Source organism: Coptis chinensis, chromosome 7 (assembly GCF_015680905.1).
Source record: "Coptis chinensis isolate HL-2020 chromosome 7, ASM1568090v1, whole genome shotgun sequence".
Lineage (NCBI taxonomy): Eukaryota > Viridiplantae > Streptophyta > Magnoliopsida > Ranunculales > Ranunculaceae > Coptis > Coptis chinensis.
The window spans coordinates 24,775,732-24,798,942 of record NC_141462.1 but is presented as its reverse complement, the minus strand read 5'-3'; the positions used below and the strand labels follow the sequence as shown (position 1 = coordinate 24,798,942).

Sequence of the window (23,211 nt, the reverse complement as noted above, 5' to 3'; positions counted from 1 at the left end):
ATGTCGATAAACTATAGTAATGCATACATAAACGAAAGACATATAATAACTTGAAAGAACTAAACATAGGAAAAATGAAATTGTATTCTTCAATTAACAAAACATTGAACCCTTCCAATTTATAATATAAACATGTTCTTTTTGTACATCATCTCCTTGCTAAACATAAATAATGTTTAGTAAAAATTCGACATTAACGTATTGACTTGTCCACCAGATATGACTTCTGAATTTCTAGGCTTCTCCCCATAGGCATATGTGATCGTGGTAGATAATTACTCTTAGGCTCCATATAACAACCCCAATTTTTAAACAACATAAATTAAATTATTTGATTGAAAATAACTATTATATTATGAAGTCTAGTTTATTCTAGAATTTGTTTAGCTATTGTTGATTTTCAAAAAAAAAAAGTTAATGTTTTTACTTGAATTGTTTGTTAGAACTTATGTGGGTATTTTATAATCATTTTGGGCTTGAAAAAATTGTTAAAATATACCCATTCATATAGGTATGGACCTTGGGTGTTTTTAGACCCATTGGAGGCCCATAGGTTACCTTAAACAGACTTAAAACATGGAATAAATAAGAGCTGCAAATTTTCTCTGTAAAAATATGATTATTCAAAATCAAAACCCTAGCCTTCAATAAAAAGAAGGGAAGAAAAGAAAAGAGAAAAAGGGGGGACGAAAGTATTGGGCTCACCGCGACTATTGATATTCATAGTTGTTTATATCTTGTAGACTTAATAAGGTGAGTTATATTTATTTCTTTTATTGTTTCCATAGAAATAGGATATGTTGTTTGTTATGTGTGATCATATGGATTGTATATTGGGAGGATAAAGCCATTAATAAATTGTATAGAGTTTTGTGAAGAAGATGAACAGTTAACAGTAAACACCATTCTAGAAAAGTTGTCTGCGCAGTCTTTTAATTCTGTTCAGATGGAGATCTTTCCGCATATGGATGTCTCTCAAATTTAATCCATAGTTTCCGGACACATTGTAGTCTGACATATTAAAATTTTAGACAGATCCAACGGTTGGATTTCTGTCGAGGTGCGCATAAGCGTGACACGTCGTAGTGTTTCTACACCAGAAAACTGCAGTGTGCAGTCTTTTGTTTCTGCTTAGATGGTGTCGTTTCCATACTCGGATTTGTATGAAATTTAATCCATAGTTTCCTGACACATTTTAGTCTAACATATTAAAATTTTAGAAAGATCCAACGGTTGGATTTCTGTCGAGGTGCGCATAAGCATGATAGGTCCTAGTGTTTCTACACCAGAAAAACTGCAGTGTGCAGTCTTTTGTTTCTTCTTAGATGGTGACCTTTCCGTACTCGGATTTGTATGAAATTTAATCTATAGTTTCCTGACACATTTTAGTCTTCCATATTAGATTTTTAGATTTATCCAATGGCTCGATATCTGTCGAGGCTTCCATTAGTGGGACTAGTCGTAGTAGAAACTACACCAGAAAACTGATGGGTGCAGCCCTTTGTTTCTATTTAGATGGAGGTCAACCTATTATCGGATTGACCTCAAATTTAATCCATAGATTCTTGATATCCAGTTAAATGACATATACAAATTTTAGGCAGATCCAATGGTGGGTTGTCTGTCAAGGCACGGATTAACAAGGTTGTTAGAATTAGCTCAAGTTTAAAATAGATATAGTTGGGTGGTTACATGATGGCATTAGATGGTGGAGTTGGTTATTATACTTTCGATATATTCTTACTATCGTGAAAATATTGGTGTGGAATGAAAATATATCTATATATTTTATTTTATCGTGATTATTAAAATATTTGGAGAATTGGTTAAGAGCTACGTAGTAAGGCTTGATTCTAATCTTAAAAGATTGGATAATGAGGCAGCCTTTATGTACAAAAGATCACTATATCTATAATATATATATTAGTTTGTGTGATAACTATGTGATTATGTTAGAAAGTACTTGTTGTTTTGATACTACATAAATATATATGTGTGAGATAGAAGTTGTATATGAATATAGACTTTAGTATATGTAGATCCGTTTTGGACATTAGTGTGTGTGGACTTGAATTTGGGTTAATGAACTATTTGTTTACAATATTGTATATATGAGTGTGGTTATGTAAATTGTATTTGTTTGATTATAAGTCTGTTTACATTAAATGATGCTTAAGTGCTTGATTTGCCTTGACACGCGAAATGACTCTCTACATGTGTGGTCTGTTTTTGACATGAGTAATGCTAGTATAATTATAAGTGATAATAATGTTTTAAAGTGTAAGCCCACATCTTTAGAACTCTCCATGCCTCAGGATTTTGGTAATGAGATATTATGACTTGTGATGTCATGTGATAGATGGGTATTCATTGAATGTGCCATGAATGACCCGGTATTCATTGAATGTGCCATGAATGACCCAATAGTTTGGACTGCCCTAGAGAGGAACTAAGGTATTAAGCCTTTGGGTTGGTCGTATTCCTTGAATGTACGGAATGTAGGTTTGGGTATTCCTTGAATGTGGCGGAATGACTCGGGCATTCATTGAATGTGCCATGAATGGCCCGTTAGTGTTATGATGGGTATTCCTTGAATGTATGGAATGACCCAAGGTATTCATTGAATGTGCCATGAATGACCGATATTTTGTTATGCCCAAAGGAGGCTTTGTGATTATGTGTATGGAAAGCCCGAGAGATGGTGGCTGTGACTCACAAGTTCGAGTTTACAAGATAAAAAATATGTTTCCGGAGGCGATATCCCGCTTTGGGACATATGTCTTGTAGTGGTACTTTCGGTGTGTGAGTGAGGCACACGGATATGTGTGATTTGGCAAATGTGTGTAGTGCAAATCGTGGAGTAGGAACTAAAAGGTTGGGCTGTGTCTTTGAATAAATGAGTCAATGAGATAATTAATAAGCAAAGTAAAATATTGATTTTACGTGTGATGGAGTTATTGCATATGATGTATATGATTTCTTATGATAAATGCTTACGTGGTTTGTATGAGTTGATACTCACAAGGGATGAATGTACTCCTTGGTTGTGACTTTTCCTCGTTCTCATAAGTAGACGAGTGATACTAAAGTAAAAGTATATGAATTGTGTAATGTTATGGATATGAAGTGTAACGGTAAATAATATTAGTAAATGATTGTGATTTCTATGTGACTGTGAAATGACTATAACTTGATATGTTATTACGAAACTATTAATGACTTGTGATAGTCTGAGATCTATGGTTATGCACGCAGAAACTTTATGACGTAATGATGTCATATGAATGACTACCCTTGATGAAGGTATTATGATAAGTGGTATTCCCCGAATATGTGGGACGAACCAGGTAATATCAATTAGACTTAATTGTCTTAAATGAGGTTTGGTTATGAATGGAATTTTGACTGGCTGAGATAAATCATTTTATTGTGATGTCTAACTCTGTTTTGCAGGAGGGTAGGATCTATTAATCTTTTCTGCAGGGACGTAAATATCCTACCCTAAGACGACGTGTTGGCTTAAAGGTAAGGTATACCAAACACATATTTAATTAGGTTGTCATATGTGCATTTAATAAATGGAATGTAAGTGGTATTGTATTGTGAGTTATTTTGGAAAGTTGGAATGACGAGTACTGTTATATGAGATTCTTGGAATTTGTATGTTGGGGGTGAAATCTTACTTGGGAAGAAACTACACGCCGTTTTTGGAAAACGGAACTATATTGTCTTCCAAGTTGAAATTGTTTGAAATGTTATATTTATTCATTTAAAAGATTATTATATATTTTGTTGTTAGTCTACTCATACCAGCAAATTCAATTTGCTGACCCATGTTTGCTTTGTTTTGCAACGTGGGTGTGTTCTTGGGAACATAGATGGTGGAGTGCAGTGGATAAGGAGACGTGATTTGGAGTTGCTCTTGGAGTCTTCTGGTTTAAGATTTTCTGAAGAGTGGGTTAGTTTCTTTATAGTTTAATAATGTAATTTAAGGATTTTTTTTCCTTTTCGTTTCTTTTGATTTCAGTTTTTGTATATATCGTGTTTGATAACAGGGTTTTGGGTTTTGTTTCACCCCGGGTTTCCAGATAATTAAATATAATTGTTTTAAATATTGTCTGGAAATTTGGGGTGTGACACTCCACATTCGGCATACCTGATGTTAAGACCTGATTGTGGTCTTGCTCACTTGCTGCAACAAATTTCCGTCAAAATTTTGTTGACAATCCTCTTGAGACGCTTGACTTGCTACCAAGTAGATAGACTCCCAATTAAGGTCGTTATCTACTAATGGATCAAAGTTATTAGACGCATCAATGGGCTGAGGAGTCTCTTGAGACGTGTTGTTTCCTGGCCATGTTGTTGCATAGGCATACCGGACACACTTGATGCTGAGAACTGATTATGGTCTTGTTGCAACAAATTCCCAAAGAAGTATGTCGGAGTTGTCGTTACTCCCTCATTGAAAGCTGATGTTGTTGAAGGGGCCATTGGTATGGACGTGGATACCGAAGTTGTTCTGGGACGTTTTTCTCTTGGCTGGAATTCATCATTCTCCTCTAAACCTTGGGAAGAAGCAGAGGCAGATGAACTTGAAGATGCGTTATTATCACTCTTATTTCCCTTGGTGATCCTACAAAGAGCCCATACATCTTGACCATCTGGATAGACTCTCAAGGTATACTCATGCATTACCCAACTTTCTTTCTTACCATTCACTATCCTTACTTCTTGACCTTTTGGTGGTGCAAAACTCAGATTTTTCCGATATCCTATTTTAGAGTTATCTATAGGATCATAAATCGCCGAGATTTTGCATCCTCCTTCATTGCCATTGTTCTGCATCATCCACGTTCCTTTTGCGCCAACAGTTCGATCCATTCTCTCTCCATGACCAAATTTCTTCTTGAGGATTTGTGAAAAATATAACTTCGATCGCCCGAAGTCCCATTGAATATTTCCCCTTGGCGATTCACTTCCATAAAGGTCGCGTTCCACAATGATGTTCTTCATTATACCTTGTAGACAAAATATGAGTTTCTCCCATAGGTAACATATGAGTTCGATGTCAGTTGGAACAAAACGAAATCCCACCACGGGCATCATCTTTACGTACTCCTAAACAAAATATCACTTTTTTTTTCTAGACTAGCAAACAACTCTGAGTTCTTCTTGGATCTTCCTTCAAGTTAATGCAAATAGTTTTGTTTGTGCTTAACACTAGCTAGCTTGTAGAGGCTTTTGTGAGAAAGAATATAACGTGGTCGTTTATTTATAGACGTACACTTGGGGTGGTGATGTCGGCATTTCTACGCTTCTAGTTAAAACAGGTATCCGAGAAGAGTTTGTACTTGGAGTCTGACTTAATTTCAGCTGAGTTCCAAACCGATATCCACTTCTCCAAGCAATTACCATTGGCCGTTTGATCTCCATGCCAATCGGTGACTATACATTTCTTGTGATTCTCAAATGTATTGTTGTCCTTTTGATCCATTAGATTTGTTTCTCATCATTATTTTGCTGTCATCTTCATCCATTTGATTAAGTCTCTAATTCCTCATCAAAATCATATTAGTCTCCAAGCAAATAAGGATTCTTCTGCTTCATTTCTAATTTTCTATGCAACATCCTTTTCATGTAGTTCTCCAAAACGGACTCGAAACTTAATTTCTTTGTGGCCAAGCTACTTAGGATAATCGGCAGAGTGAGTTCTCCGTGGGCTTTTTTCGTTTTTCTTTCTTTCGTATCATCTTGATCTAGTAATAGAATTTTCTACAGTCACCTATATTTTATAACTACTAGAATCTAAGGATAATTTTAGCCATTATATTCTGAATTAAGCTAGTTTAAATGACTGGCCAAAATTGTCTAGAAACATATTATATGTGAGGGTGATTTACTTATACTGATTATATATAAAATGTATAGTAGTCTACGCGCGTGTTTGTTATGCATGTTGTGGTTAGATCAAACTCTGTTTTGAATATGTAGGATAGATTATTGTAATCGAAAATAATTCTACCCATTAAACACTGAATCAAAGATAAGTAGTTGTCAGTTCGTTATTTATACAAAGGGGAAATACTCTTTAGTGAACAACTTGCAAAAGCATATTCAAACATGGTTTCACTATGTCCAGTTATGGTGGCAAACTGGCAATGTGTGTTTCATGATAGAACAGAGAGACGAGTTAAAATTGCCTAGCTAGTATATGTAAGTGGCTTCAAGAACTGGTCCTATTGATGTACAAAGAGTTCAAACCGATGCTGTGTGTTTCTAGATGTAGATACTTAAGGTTCAGACTCACTGAATGAAATAAACAACTCAAGGTAATGAAACAAAATTTCCTTTTATATATATGTAAACATGCATACGATATAAATATATGATGCATTTTTGGAGCCTTCATAGTTCATACTACCCCAACCAATACGATGAATTTATAATCTAGAAAACTCAAAAGAAAGAAACAAAAAAGAGGATCACACAGATATACATGGTTAGGCAATTGCCTTAATCCACAAGCGCACCATAATTCACTATTATCAAGAAGTAGTTACAAATACTGATATATCTCTCAATCAATCTCACACAAAGCACTCACAAAATAGCTCACCTAATTTGTAATCTATGCTATCAAGTTTCTCTCTAATGTGTGATCATAAAACTCTAAGGATGGGGTCCTATTTATAGGCTCCCATCGAATACAAGTCCTAAAGCAAAAGGGAAACTAAAACTGATTGAGATAAAGATCATGTGTATGTAGTAGTTGGTTATGATAACCAACTCCACCTATAGAGTCCTAGTACATAACCAACTCCATGAACTAATGGTTATCAAAACCAAAACCGATTTGGATAAGGCTTCATGTGCTGGCGGTTGCAATCAGACTCTAATAACATAACAATCTCCCACTTGGAGACTGATAAATAAAGTAACTGTACTCCTTGTATAACTGGTGCATCATGGTGTGCTTCAACAACGATCCTCAAGCTAGAAGACCCACTGAAGCTAGACACAACTTCAGCTTCTCAATAATCATTGTCTTTATCCACTGTGAGTCCCAGCTCACAGCAGTAGCTCCAACTGTAAAGACATAACTAATAGTGCCTTTCCTGCGATCAACTTCACTAGCAAAGTCTGTATCAGTATACCCTTGCAAATACACATCACCCCTCACATAACATATGCATTCATCAGTAGTACCTCTTAGATACTGCAGTATCCACTTCACTTCTTCCCAGTGCTGCTTGCCACGATTGGTCATCAACCAGCTAACAACTCCCACTGCGTGGAAAATATCTAGATGCGTGCAAACCATGTACCACTGCCTAGGGGCTTGTGTCAAACTATACAAGCTCTTTTGTCACACCCCGAATTTCGACAGAATTCGGAAAAACAATATTTGTTCCCGACTCTTCGATTTTCGAGTTGTGATGCACTCTCAACTTCCAAAAACCCATAAACAGTTTAAATATGCGGATAATTAAAAACCAATAAAAATTTAAGATAAACAAAAGTCATCTTCATTACAAAAATTCACAAATATGATTAAATAACAAATCTCCTTTCAACCCTCTTTAATTATAATTACAACTGGAAATACAAAACAACATTTGTCTCAACTAAAATCTATTACACCTTAAGGGAAAACAAAACATTTTCTGAATGTGACGCTAACGCAAACCACAAGCAGCAACCAACTTTCTTCAACATTAAACCTGTCAAGACTTATCAACTATGTTTATTTAATGAACACACCCGATAAGCAAACATGCAAATCGGGTCAGCATTATAAACAATGCTGGTGTAAGTAGCCCTAAAATACAATATATACTTATACATATATTTACACACTAAATAAGGCAGTTAGTTCCTTCACCGAGGCGTCTTAACATCCAACGAATAATACAACATCCTTAAGTACAATAATTAAGGCAGGTAGTTCCTCCACTGAGGCGCCTTAGCTTCCCAAAAATAATACAAAGGCATTTAGTTCCTCCACCGAGGCGCCTTAGGTTCTAACTAAACTACTAACCAGCCAAGCATATTCTATACTTACCGCATTTTATGCTTAATTACAGAGTGCGTCGTCTCTGCACAAGTAATTAGTTTGACCCACCCTTCTGCGAAACTCTATCCAATCATATATTTAAAGATATATCATTAACCAACACATTACCATAATTATATTATTTAAGGCTTTCTTTGTGTGTCCCTAAAATCACGTCGTATCTATGTCTTACCTAGTTTCCTTGGCTACCACAATCGCTACCCAGCGCCGAACATGTATATCCACATGCCTCCCCTCACATAATGAACCACTCCTTGCGTAGCTACCCTAAGCGGGATATCGCATACCAGGTAACCCTCACACGAAAGCCATTATGTGAGTACTGCCATTATACGGCATAAAATATCGCGCATCTCGTTCTAATTTTGTGAACGGAATAATCAAGCCACTATTCGGCTACGCCAGAAGGGCCATTCAGATTCACTGAAATGCCAGAAGGGCCAATCAAATTACTTATGCCTGAAGGGCCATTCAGATTCACTGAAACGCCAGAAGGGCCAATCATATCACATACGCCCATCACAAGGGCCAAATCACATGAGTTGTAGTAGATAGGTTCTAGGATTTTCGTTACGTAATTTATTCAAGTGTCATACATTTATATCTCATAATAATTCTTGTCCTATCTTATGTCAGTATACTTAATTGTACTGAAGCTCAACGTTTCTCGTTATAATAAAATCCACATTATCACGTGCCAATACTATTCATTGCACGATATCCAAGTATCTCTATATCAAATCTCAAAACTTATTATTTCACGTGCCAATATATTATTGCACTACGCCACACTCCCGTGGGAAATATCCACAAATACTCTACTACCTCCTAGTAGCATCTCACAGATAAAATAATGGAGCGTTTATACATTTATTTCTCCAAAACTATTGCATTTAATATATATATCCCAACATATTATATAATGTCACAATTGCTTCAAACGTATCGCATAACATTTTTATAGCGTTTTAGGAATATTATATCTCCTAAAGTTTCTATCTCGTCACGTGTCAAAATATACACAATATCAACGTCAAATCTTTCTTAGATAATGACAACCAAATTTACACAAGCTTCCACAACATTTTAGCATTTGATTTGTTCATACAATTTACAACATAAAACGTAGCACAATTAAACAGTCAAAAGTTTACAATCAAAGCCCAAACCCAAACCCAAAAGTCCAAATATTGAAAGACCCATTTGGATCTATATTAAGTCCTATGGGCTGCCCCAAACAATATTAGAAACTGGCCCCAAACAATTAAGTGATTCGGCCCAAAGAAAGCTAATAGGTTTCGGCCCAAGCCAACAAAAAAATGCAACTTAAACTGGCCCAAAACTTTAATTAGTTCGGCCCACAAAACTGAACCTAAACCGGCCCAAAGGAAACTAAGGTGGTCCGGCCCAACAACAAACTAATAGAACTGGCCCAAACCAAACTGATTTAGTTCCAGCCCAACTAACAATACTTAAGGCTTTGGCCCAAAGCCCAAGCCCAACCGGTCATCTTCCTCACAGCAGCCTCCACCAGCTCAAATTTTTCCGGCCACCGCAAATTCCAAACGCCACCCCTCCAAACATTATCGAAAATGATGAGGGGAAAAACCCCCACTACTTTAACAAAATCGAAAATCAAAACCCTTAACTCCATCCACTCCCTCTAAAGTAAATCTGGAGATTTTCGATCTCCATTAATGCTTCTTCAAGGCTCCATTGCACCACTCTCCAGCACCCATACAAACATCCCTAACCAACCTCAAACCAACAAATCTAACATCACAACAAAAAGTTCAAACAAATCATACAGGAGGATTTTTTTTTTTTTTTTTTGCTGGGTGACGCCATTAACACTTCTTGAAGCTTTGACAGAACTCCAACAGCCCACCCAATCAAACCTCAATAGCCAAACATACAACCCTTACTCCCCCCGACATCAAACAACCAAATCAAAACCACAAAGAAGAGGTCAAACAAAATAGCAGTATGTTTTCTTTATCTTGGGCTCGAGACGCCATTGACGCTCCTTCGAGCTTCAACAGCCCCATCCCCAGAGTTTCCCTAATACTACCAGTTAACAAGTTTTCCATTTAACGAGTTTTTAACAATGACATTAATAAAGTCTAACAACAACAAGTTTAACAACAACAATACAGTTTAACAACGACATTACGAATAATAATAATGGCAAAAGAATGGGCAGAAAACATGAGCGGAAAGCTTGGACAGTAAAGTTAGACTGTGAAATAGAAAAACTAATCTACTCATTTAATCAAAAGCTCCACGAATTCATCATAGTCCGAATCGTCGCGCTCCAACCCTCTCTAGCAAACGAGCCACCTCCATTTTATTTTATTATTATCCCAAAACCCTATTCTCTGGAAAAATATGAATATATACTTGGGTTTGAAACCTAAGCCCAACACAGACTCGGGCCCAAAAATCAGGCCCACATATCCCAAATCCAATCCATCGAATTTTTAAATAAATAATTAAATTAATTAATTAATAAATAAATATGTATTTTAAATACGGGTGTTACATCTTTCTTAGCTTGCATACCATATTCTCTCTACCCAATTCAATAAAACACTCACATTGCTGCACATACATCTTTTCCTCTTTGTCACCATGAATGAAGATAGTTTTCACATCTAACTACTCAAGGTGTAAATATTATGTTGCAACAATACTTGACACTGACATTGTAGTATATAGTTTCACAACTGGAGAGAATATCACTGTGTAATCAGAGACGAGGGACTTCATCTCATTCTTCATTGCAAGCTCCCACTCACTTGCATCATCAACCTCCAATGCTTTATCATAGCAATGGGGTTCACCACCATCAGTAAGGAGCAAGTAAGTCACATAAGTGGATGTGGGATACTTTTGACTCGGCACATGTTGCCTAGAAGTCTTCCTAAGATCATTGGTCGGAGCTGGAGTCTGTGATGTAGCAACATCACCACTTTCTGTGTTTGACTGTGGAACATCAGTAACCTGTTGTTGCACTGTGCCATGACTAACTTCAGTGTCTTCCAAGTCAACAAAGTTAGTCCTACTAACATGTGTGTAATTTCTGTCCTTGTACATTATATTCTCATTGAATACCACATCTCTACTCCGTATGATTTTTCGATTATGGTAATCCCAAAATCGATAACCAAACTCATCACCACCATATCCAATGAATACACACTTCAGTGATTTAGATTCAAGTTTACCCCTAGACTGATCACTAATATGCACATATGACACACATCTAAACACTCGTAAATAAGATAGATTTACTTGCTTGTCGCCCCAGACCTCCTCAGGTAACCTGTGATCTAATAGAACTGATGGCCCATGGTTAATCAAGTAAGTTGTTGTACTAATTGCTTCGTCCCAAAACAGTTTCGATAACCCTGCCTGTATACGCATTCACCGTGCATGCTCTGTCAATGACCTGTTCATTCTCTCAGTCACCCCATTTTGTTGAGGAGTCCCTGGTAGTGTCTTCTCCATCCGAATACCATTTTCAACACAGTACTCCTTGAAACCAGTATCATTGTACTCTCCACCATTATCAAATCTCAAACACTTCAATTTCAACTCTGTCTCATTTTCAACTATAGCTCTCCACTTCTTGAATACATCAAAAACCTCAGATTTCTGCTTCAAGAAATAAACGCATACCTTTCTAGTAGAGTCATCAATGAAAGTCACAAAGTATGACTTACCACCAAGAGAGGAGACAGATGAAGGACCCCAGGCATCTGTGTGAACCAACTCAAGCTTCTGCTGCTTTGGAGTTCTTCCCACTTTCTGAAAGCTAACACGCTTCTGCTTCCCATATATGCAGTTATCACATAAGTTTATCCCAGTAGACTTCAAACCTGGTAGCTTTCCTTGTGAATGAAGGACTTGCATTCTTTTTTCACTCATATGGCCAAGTCTGTGAAGCCATGTGTTTGGATCTTCTTTGCCATCAGCAACATCAACATAACCACAACCACTGGTGGTTAAATAGAGAGTACCATCTTTCTTTCCATGTGCAATAAGCGATGCACCTTTTGCTACTTTCCAACTTTCACATGTAAAATGGGTAGTGTAACCTTCACTTTCTAGCTGCTCTACTGAGATTAGGTTTCTCCTCAAATCCAAAACATGCCTTACATCTTTTAGCTTCCATACAGACCCATCAATCTTGATTTGTACATTGCCTTTACCAACAATGTTGCAAGGCTTGTTATCACCCAGATAGATTGTACCAAGATTACCTGGAACATAGTTTTCTATCATATCCTTATTTGAGGTCGCATGGAATGAAACACCCGAGTCCATCACCCAGGAGTTGTCTCTACTCTCCATAGAACAAATTAATGCATCATCTAACACCTCAGCCACATTGGCTTCTTGGCGTTTCTTCTTTCCATGTTTCTTACCTTTCTTCTTCTTGGGCAACCGACAATTATAAGAGTAATGTCCTTTCTTGCCACAATTATAGCAATCTATCCCGGATATATCAACTTGAGATTTTCTTTGGATTTAGATCTATTCTTATCATAATCCCTATATGAACTCCTACCCCTACTTTCAAAACTCAATGTAGACTCAGAAGTTGAAGCAACATTCGATTTACTTTGGATCTCCTCGGTCAGTATCATACTAACTAAATCATCAAACTTTAACTTAGTTTTACCTGTAGAGCCACTGATGGCAGCAACTGTAGCTTTCCAGCTTGCTAGCATCTAACCAAGAATGGCCAAAGCTCTAACTTCATCACTAAAAGATATTTCAATAGACTCTAACTGATCCCTGGTCTCGTTGAACTTATTGAGATGTTCCTTGAATGAATCTCCTTCAGACATCCTTAAAGTAAAGAGCTTTATAATAAGATGTACCTTATTAGCAGTAGAGGATTGTTCATACATAACAGAGAGAGCATTCATGAGATCCACAGTGGTCTTCTCAGTCTTGATATTGAATGCTACTAACTTTCCCAGAGATAACCGAATTGTACCAAGTGCCTTTCTGTCAAGCAGGTTCCAAACATCCACATCCATTGCTTCAGGTTTGGATCCCATCAATGGAAGATATATATATCTTTCTAATATAGATGATCTTCAATTTGCATATTCCAAAATCCAAAGTTTGTTTCGTCAAACTTTTAGATCTTCAGCTTTCCTTTGTCATTCGCCATTGCTCACACATGAACAATCAATACCCAAGATCCACAATAAAACCTTACGCTCTGATACCAGTTGTTAGGGATCTACCCCAACCAACACAATGAATTTAGAATCTAGAAAACTCAGAATAAAAAAACAAAGAAGAGGATCACACAGATATACGTGGTTAGGCAATTGCCTTAATCCACAAGCGCACCACAATTCACTATTATCAAGAAGTAGTTACAAACACTAATATATCTCTCTCAATCAATCTCACACAAAACACTCACAAAATAGCTCACCTAATTTGTAATATATGCTCTCAAGTTTCTCTCTAATGTGTGATCATACAACTCTAAGGATGGGGTCCTATTTATAGGCTCCCATCGAATACAAGTCCTAAAGCAAAAGGGAAACTAAAACTGATTGAGATAAGGATCATGTGTAGTAGTTGGTTATGATAACCAACTCCACTTATAGAGTCCTAGTACATAACCAACTCCATGAACTAATGGTTATCAAAACCAAAACCGATTTGGATAAGGCTTCATGTGCTGGCGGTTGCAATCAGACTCTAATAACATAACATGTTTTTGAAACATGAGAGCAAGAGATAGTGTTACACACTTAGAAATTTGTAATTTCTTCCTTGAGATTGCGTATTGAGGGAAGGCAAGCAAGTAACAATGCTAGGGTCACAGCAGTTGCACTTTCCACTCAAGCCAAAATATGCAACAATTGTAATTTACCTTGTTGAGAAGCCTGACATTAATTTGAAGCATGTAAATTGAGTCATGACTGTAGAAGAAAAAGAAATTAAACCAGACCATTTGCACTTATAGTAGCAAAGCTAAGAGTAGGTGAATAGTACTAATTAGCTAAGTTTGCCAAGATAAATCTATCTAAATCTAGAGAAGTCGCAAAGGTTCCTAAAATAGAAAATTAAAAATCTATGCATGTACTGGTAAAATCAAGTTTGATCACCATCCTCACCCTACCTATTATTGTCTGTCCGTTAGAAAATCTTGTCATCCCCTGAAGCTTAAAGAGGAAATCCAACTTAGATGTTTACATACTTCTACAAAATACATAGAAAAATTAAGCTAACAAAGTGTGGCAGAAGATGGTTTTAAAAGCTACCAAATCCCAGTACCTATTATTCACTTCTTTGGTACAAGTGCCTTCTGCATTTATCTACTTCCTGATGTACAGTGTTTGGAAACTGTTTTTCAATTCAATCTCTACATTAGTACTACACAAAGTAAGAGGTAAATGTCCATGAAATTGTAATAATTATTGGGAAGGTTCCATATCCCTTGGAGTACGTTTATGAGCATCTTAAGTAAACAGTAAGTTGGATTAATAGGTAAAAAGAAAGTACATGGCGTGGAGTTACAGCCAAAGGCACAATCCCAAAATAAATAAGTTTAAGGCAGAGCTTTATAAAATTTATTCCTTTATACATATTCAACATAATTATTGCTATAATCTGAATTCCTTTACATGTTAGTAAATCTATAATAGTATGTATAAGGATTCTCCCACCAATGCAGGCATGCAGCATATGGATCTTCCTTCCACCAGCATCCTCTCTCGATTTTTCTAGTCTTCCTTCATGCCTTATTGCCCAATCTGCTGCCGCAATGTTAAGGTAGCTTTCTGTAAGGATGCCAAAACAATTCCTTCTTATGGTGATTTAAGTTATGGAATGTACAACAGTTTCTGCATACTTCAGCCAGTCTCAGTCCTGTTGCTATAACTCCTTTGTTGTTGCCCAAGCCCCCCATTAGATATTTATCACCAATCTAGCAATATCAAATGGAGATAACACTCTGGTCTTGTATGCTTTCCCAGCTTCTCACCTCCTTATCATTGTCAATATAATAGCAAGGGATGAAGGACGATAGAGTGGCGAAGTTAACCTCTTTGACCTCATCTGCTATTTTCTTTCAGTTTCCAACCTTGCATTGCACGTCGTTAGTTGCAGCCTTAGGCTTGTATATGTCATGAATGCTACTAATGGAAAGCCACCAGTTGTTAGGAGCGCACCAAAGGGGTCCTTGGAGGCAGAACAATCCCTAATGCTGCTTCTACTTTCCCTCTATTTTTTTCTACCAAAGGAATACTACCAAAGGAAAGCCACCCCTCATTCTGCATTCCCTCTATTTTTTTCTTCTCATGCTTGTTGTCGGCAACAAGGAATGGATGACTAAGTAGCTCGTCGATACTCCACCTAATTGATGTGTTCTTTACCAAACATCTCTTCACAAAATCTTGCGCTTCACTTAAAAGATTGCTAGGTATTGATGGCAGTTCGTCACTGTAACCAATTCGGCTCAAGAGAAAATCCACAGAATCATCGTCGACATCAAAACTCTAGGCTTCTTGTCCTGTTAGCATCTCGAGAACAACTATCCCTAACGCCTATATGTCAGAGTGAGGCTTGTACTCATTACGACTAATGGATTCAGAAGCCATGTAGGATGGAGTACCCCTTAAATAAACTGGTTTATCCGTCTTCCCCTCTTTTTTCAATCTCTCCGCAAGCCCAAAATCGGCTATCTTCGGCACAATCTTAATCAATGAAGAGTCTGAAGAAGATGAAACCAGGAGGATGTTGTCGGGTTTTATATCGCAGTGGACATATTCATGTTGATGAATATGTTTAAGACCTTTAAGAATCAAAGGAGTAAAATACCTGACTTCTGCTTCGGGTAACCCTATGCCACAATCAGTATAATGCTGTTTAATTCGATCTCCTAAGTTGCCTAAGGACGCATATTCAAGAAACATATTATAGTAGGCACGCCCATCCTCAATGTTATCATCGTCACCATAGTGGCCAATGATATAAGGGCAACCCTGAAGCTCAATGAGTTTGTCATTCTCCTTCATAAGCAAGCTTGCCTCAGAATATGCAGTTGACTTCACGGCCATAATAGGCGGGAAAGAACTTGTTTTTGTTGGATCTGTGAATGCCAAGTGCACCGTACCAAAATTACCTTGGCCCAGCATCTCTCCCCTCTTCCAATATTCATGTTCTTCAAACACTATCGCCATCTTCCTCTCTGTTTTGTTAGGTTGTTTTACTTCACCTTTCAAATGAACTTTCAATGGTTTTCCTGCACTAACTTTATAGAGAATGAAAAACGTGTGACAAAGATGTATTTGATTCGAATTAGGAAACCGTTTGTATATCAAACATCTTGTGCGTATGGTGGACTGGCCTAGTATCTTGTTTTTCTTTTGGCGCTCCATTTGTATGAAAACTTGGTGATATATTTTAAATATTTAATAAATAGGCTTATTATTTGGGCTTGGTCTCTTTATAGTATGGATCTCTTAGTTGTATTTGACTTGATCTTTCTTACCCAGTAATGTTGAATCCAATCTTCATGGGTCATTAACCAAAAGTTTTTTGTTCTAGCTATAGAGAAGACTTTGTGAGTCTGTCGTGTAGGCTACTAGGCTGTAGCCAGTAGGGTGCCTCTATGGAGAAGGAATTCTCAACCGCAGGTGTGCATCTAGGGGTGTAATACGGGGCGGGGCGGGTTAACCACGAGTCAAATAGTGATGGGGCGGATACAAATCCAGTGGTCTCCGACGGGCGGGTTGAAGTGTCATGTCTTAGTACCACCACCTGGCCTGTTGGGTCAGCTTACGGGGTGGGTTTTAGGCAGGTCATTCGGCTCGAGTGGAAATTGTCATTTTAACCCAATTTTACACCCAAAAAAAAAAAAAATCCTAATTCTGCAAGTAATATCTTTCCAATTCACAACATAGAGAAAATTAATGGAATCAATCAATGAAAAATAAACAAAAATGAAAAACTATAACTTGAACCCAAAACCATATATATTTGAAAATTTTAAACTTCTTTATTGTGATTTACCATTTGTAAATTGATTATTTTTCATATTAAGATAAAATAAAGATGGGAGGGTCTATGGTACAAAATAATAAAATATAAACTAAAAGAATTTAAAATTAATACAAAGATGAATGATTCATTTTTTCCAAAATTCGAAAGTTGGATTTAAACTATTGATATTTGCCCAATGTTCAAACTTGAACATTTGAAATTAATGCTGAACTCATAAGTTTGTGTTAATATCTCTCAAATTTCTATAAAAGTTAAAAGAAAATATAAACAAAATACAAAAATATTGGAGTTAGAGTCTTGGAACGGTGCAGGTCTACGGGGTTGGATAAACGGCTTATACCATGGTGTGGGTCGGGCGGCTCAACGGGTCGGGTTTGAGCATAAAACCTACACCTATAGTCCGACCTCGTAGAAACGGTGGCGGGGCGAGGTGGGTCTATTTTTGGGTCGGTGCGGGGTTGGGTTGGGTTGTAGGTGAATACCGGGTGTCCTACCGGGTGATGAGTCAACCGTTTTTTTTACACTCATATGTGTTGGGGATTATACCAATACCAATCGATTCCCCACTACACAGATAACTTGTATATGAACTCAATTCAACTCCGGACAAAATCTAAATATCAACTACAACCTATACTAACATGCCCAACTCGCTAAACAACTATTAACAATAGATAATAATGTAAAGCAGTAAAAGCAAACCACAACACAAAGATTTACCGTGGTTCGGCCAATGATGCCTACTTCCACAAGAGCCAGTTCTTTATAAAGTGGGAAGGAAGATTACAATCTCTCCTTTTCAGTCTCTCACCTTACTAGATCACTCTTATCTCTTTACAGGGTTGTATCTCTGTAAAGGTTATCTCTCAATCTTGATAGTTTTCAAGATTGGGTTTCTCTCTTTGTTTTAGTCTGGATTCCAATCCTTCTGACTTGTTAGGTTAGGTTTTTCAAAACCTTGACTTTGGTTTTTATCTCCAAAAACCAAATTTTGCGATTCTTCAGAAATGGGCGAAGCCCACAAATATTGGGCTGGGTGGCGCTTCATTTGAGCGGGTGGTCGCACAATGTACTAGAAGCTGAGCGCGGGTGCGCCTTATGGCGCTGGTCGAATCAATGTATCTTGGAAGCTGGCGTGCGCCCTTTATGGCTTTGGTGGCGCTTTGACATTTTCGATGCCGAATTCGGCTCCGTTTTCTCTCGGCTCTGTTTTTCTCTCCTCATGTGAGGGATAACTCCAACAATCTCCCCCTTCCGAACAGTGAGGGGGGCTTCCTCCATGCAATTTCCAAATCAACAGGAGGAGTGTGATGCCATTCCGGCAATAGCACAACAAACATCAAACTTACCTTTCGGTAAGACTTTGGTCATCATATCCGACCCGTTCTTGTTGTCGGTATGGATCTTCTCGATACACAAATGCTTGTCTTCGAAAGTACTTCTCTAATCCAATGATAACGCACGTGTATGTGCTTGGATCTAGAATGAAAACTCGGATTCTTGCTCAAGTGGATGGCGCTCTGACTGTCACATAGAACTACAAACTGTTTCTGCTTTAGTCCTAGTTCGTCAAAGAACCTCTTCATCCATAGCATCTCTTTACAACACTCAGTGGCTGCAATATACTTGGCTTCTGTAGTGGAGAGGGCAACACACTTTTGCAACTTAGATTGCCAAGAAACTGCTCCCCCTGCAAAAGTAACCAGATAACCGGAGGTGGACTTCATCGAGTCAACATCACCTGCCATGTCTGCATCAGTGTAGCCTTCAAGTAAGGGCTTACTTCCACCAAAGCACAAACATGATTTGGAAGTGCCTTTGAGATATCTCAATATCCACTTAACACCTTCCCAATGCTCCTGACCCGGATTTGACAGAAATTTGCTTACAACACCAATGGCGAAAGCAATATCCGGTCTAGTACACACCATGGCATACATCAAACTGCCCACTGCGGATGCATAAGGAATCTTTTCCATCTGACTCTGCTCATGCTCACCCTTAGGACACATCTCTTTGGTCATGCGGAACTGGCCACCAAGCGGACAACTAACTGGCTTCGCTTGATCCATGTTGAATCTCTTCAACACCTTCTCAATGTAGCTTTCTTGAGAAAGCCACAACTTCCCACTCTTTCTGTCACGAGTGATCCGCATCCCAAGTATCTGCTTTGCTTGACCCAAATCCTTCATCTCAAAGGACTTACTCAAGTCTTTCTTTAGTTTGGATATCTTGTTGATGTTTGGGCCAACTATCAACATATCATCCACATACAGCAATAGCACTATGAAATCCCCATCTGGAAATCTCTGAACAAACGCACAATGATCGGAAGCAGACTTCTTGTATCCTTGCTTCACCATAAAGGAGTCAAACTTTATGTACCACTGTCTTGGTGCTTGCTTCAACCCATACAAGCTCTTTATCAGCTTGCATACTAGGTGCTCCTTGCCTTTGACCTCAAACCCCTCTGGCTGGTCCATGTAGACATCTTCTTCAAGGTTTCCATGAAGAAAAGCTATCTTAACATCTAGCTGCTCAACCTCTAGGTTCATATTTGCGGCCATACCCAATACCACCCGGATAGAAGTCATCTTCACTACAGGAGAGAAAATCTCATCAAAATTAATCCCTTTCCTTTGACCGAATCCTTTCACAACAAGGCGAGCTTTGTGCCTTGGGTGAGGATTGTTCTCCTCATGCTTGACTTTGTATATCCACTTATTCTTGAGAACTTTTCTCCCGTGGGTTTCTCAACTAACTTCATAAGTGTGATTCTTATGCAAAGAATCCATCTCGTCATGCATGGCCTTCAACCACTTTTCTTTGTGCGTACCTTCAAGTGCCTCTTGATAGTACATAGGTTCTCCACCATCCGATAGTAGCACGTGCATTATGTGGTGGATACCTAGTTGAAGCTAGTCTCCCTCTGTCAGACTCCTTGCCCCATCTGGCGGTGCCTCGGGAGGATGCACTTCGCTTTGCTCGGTGGTGGTTCATACATCTCATCGCATCTTCTATACCAATAGGTTCTATCCCATCATGAGCAATAGGATTATCATCATGAGCTTCAAACTCATGGTTCTCTGCATTCTCAATGCCTTACGCGACGTTCCACGGAGGGAACTTCGGTTCGAATCAACAAGATCATTGGTGAAAGCCTGTAGCTTCTCACCCTCCTCAAAGTCTGCTATGGTTTGGTCTTCTAAGAACACAACATCCCGACTTCGGATTACCTTCTTGTTAATCGGATCATAGAGTTTGTAACCAAACTTTTCATCTCCATAACCCAGAAAAATGCACTGCTTGGCTTTGTCATCAAGCTTGGATCTCTCATCCTTCGGAATATGCACAAATGCCCTGCACCCAAATACCCTCAAGTATCCATAATCAATATCTCTGGATAATCACTATTCAGAGGCTTTGCCGGCGACAGGTTGATCACATGCACGGCTGTACGCATTGCTTCTACCCAGTAGCTTCTAGGTAGCTTAGAGTGAGATAGCATACATCTCATCCTCTCTACAATGGTAGTGCGGTTCATTCTCTCGCTATTCCATTACATTTGCGGTGTCTTGGGAACGGTGCGCTCATGGCCGAAACCCATGACTCGGCAATACTCTTCAAATGGCCCAATGTACTCACCCCCATTATCGGCGGCGAATACACTTCAACAACTTTCCTCTCTCTTTCCACCATCTTTGTGGAATTTCTCAAACACGCCAAGTACTTCATCCTTGGTCTTCGGACTATAGGCCCATATCTTTCTTGACACATCATCAATGAATGTCAAAAGTACGGCTCCCCTCGGTGGGACTTCACTCTCATAGGACCACATAAGTGCAGGTGCACTAGTTCAAGGATAGTGTCCTTTTCGTGAGGACGGGAATCTTTGGAAAGACACCGTGTTGCTTTCCTACCAAACGATGAGAGTACATGTATCTAAATGTGTACCTTTAATGTCCGGCATGACCTTTTGCTTAGCAAGAACTTCCATCCCTTTTATGCCCATGTGACCGCGGTCTCTTGTGCTACGATTCGGATGAAGCTTCTTCTTACGCGATTCGGCTTACGCTTTACACAAACTAGCGTGTTTTGTAAAGAGAGCAAGTTTTTTTTCCTCGGCTGCTACAATGGAACCTCTGCTCAGTTTCCATACCCCGTTACCAAACGAGTTTACAAAGCCATCGTCATCTAATTTCCCAGCCGAAATTAGGCTTAACCGTATGTCAGGGACATGTCGTACATCCTTGAGTGTCAAGGTGTAGCCAACATTGGTTTCTATATGAACATCTCCAATGCCTATAATCTTCGAGACTCCACTGTTACCCATCCTTACTTCACCATATTCACCACAGTTGTAGGTAGTGAAGAATCTCTGTCGCGGGTGTGGCGTGATAGGATGCTCGTATCTATCACCCACTCGTATCGGCATGAGTAATAAGACGGCACACACCACAATCGACACAATTCCCACTAGGTCGCCGACTAGTGCGGTAGTATCTCTGCACTGTGTTTCCGTTCCTCCGCACCATGTCTTCATGTACGCGGTTGTTCTTTTTATCCCTCTTCGTTTTATTGCGACTCATATCCGAAGTGGCCTTTGGTGGCACAATAGTAACATTGCCCTCTCGCCTTAGGAGTTCTAGCTTCACCCCTAGATTTTACTGTCATCACCTCTAGAATGAGATGGTTTTCTGTTTCGACCTCTCCCCCGTTTCTCTGTGAAAAGGATCTCTGAGTGAGAAGAGCTGCTTCTTGCACTCCTTCTAGTCTCCTCATTCAACAAAGACGTGGTAGCCATCTCCATGGTAACAATTCCATCCTTGGCTGCCCCGTGTAGAGAAACTGCTAATGTCTCCCAACTTTCGGGTAGAGAGCCTAATAGAAACAAAGCCTCAACTTCGTCTCCCAAATTGATCTTCATCAAATGCATCTGATTGATGATATTATGTACTTCATTAAGATGCTCAGACATTGAAGAACCTTCTTGGTACTTCGTGTCTGCAAACTTCTTAACGACTAGCACTTTGTTTCCACCCGACTTCCTCTCATACAGGTCTTCGAGTTTCTTCCCACGGTGAATTTTGTAGTCTCGGGGGGACACATGGTGAAAGGCACCGTCATCAATCCATCTGTCGAATGTATCCAATCGCTTTTTCGTCAAGCTTTTTCCACTTTCGGCCTCATCGGTCTTTTACGGTTTTACTCCCTCATTCTCAATGGGAAGTGCCAAGTCCTGCAAAGATAGCAAGTCTTCCATCTTGGCTTTCCAGATGGTGTAGTTCTTCATATTCAGACTCATCATGCGAGTGTTCACTGAATGGTCCATCTCTACAAGTTATTTAACCTCAAATCTTCTCTCAGGAATTTTGTCAAACACCTTCTGACCAAGATTCGGATAACACCCTAGGCTATTCTAACCAAGGCTCTGATACCACTTGTTGGGGATTATACCAATACCAATCGATTCCCCACTATACAGATAACTTGTATATGAACTCAATTCAACTCCGGACAAAATCTAAATATCAACTACAACCTATACTAACATGCCTAACTCGCTAAACAACTATTAACAACAGATAATAATGTAAAGCAGTAAAAGCAAACCACAACACAAAGATTTACCGTGGTTCGGCCAATGATGCCTACTTCCACAAGAGCCAGTTCTTTATAAAGTGGGAAGGAAGATTACAATCTCTCCTTTTCAGTCTCTCACCTTACTAGATCACTCTTATCTCTTTACAGGGTTGTATCTCTGTAAAGGTTATCTCTCAATCTTGATAGTTTTCAAGATTGAGTTTCTCTCTTTGTTTTAGTCTGGATTCCAATCCTTCTGACTTGTTAGGTTAGGTTTTTCAAAACCTTGATTTTGGTTTTTATCTCCAAAAACCAAATTTCGCGGTTACTGTAGCGAAGCCCACAAATATTGGGCACAGGCTGGCTGGCGCGCTTCTTTGGGCGTCGCTTCAATGTATCGAAGTCGAGAGGGTGCGCGCCCTTATGGCTAAAGGGTAATGATATCTTGGAAGAGCTGGTGAGTTCTTTATGAGCTGGGCCGGGCTTCTCGACATTTTCGATGCCGAATTCGC

At 38.8% G+C, this 23,211-nt stretch overlaps 1 pseudogene; it reads right to left on the bottom strand.

The window, feature by feature from the left end:
* Nucleotides 1–15,657: 15,657 nt before the first annotated feature.
* Nucleotides 15,658–16,293, bottom strand: LOC147486752 (mitogen-activated protein kinase kinase kinase 20 pseudogene; annotated as a pseudogene).
* Nucleotides 16,294–23,211: the final 6,918 nt, after the last annotated feature.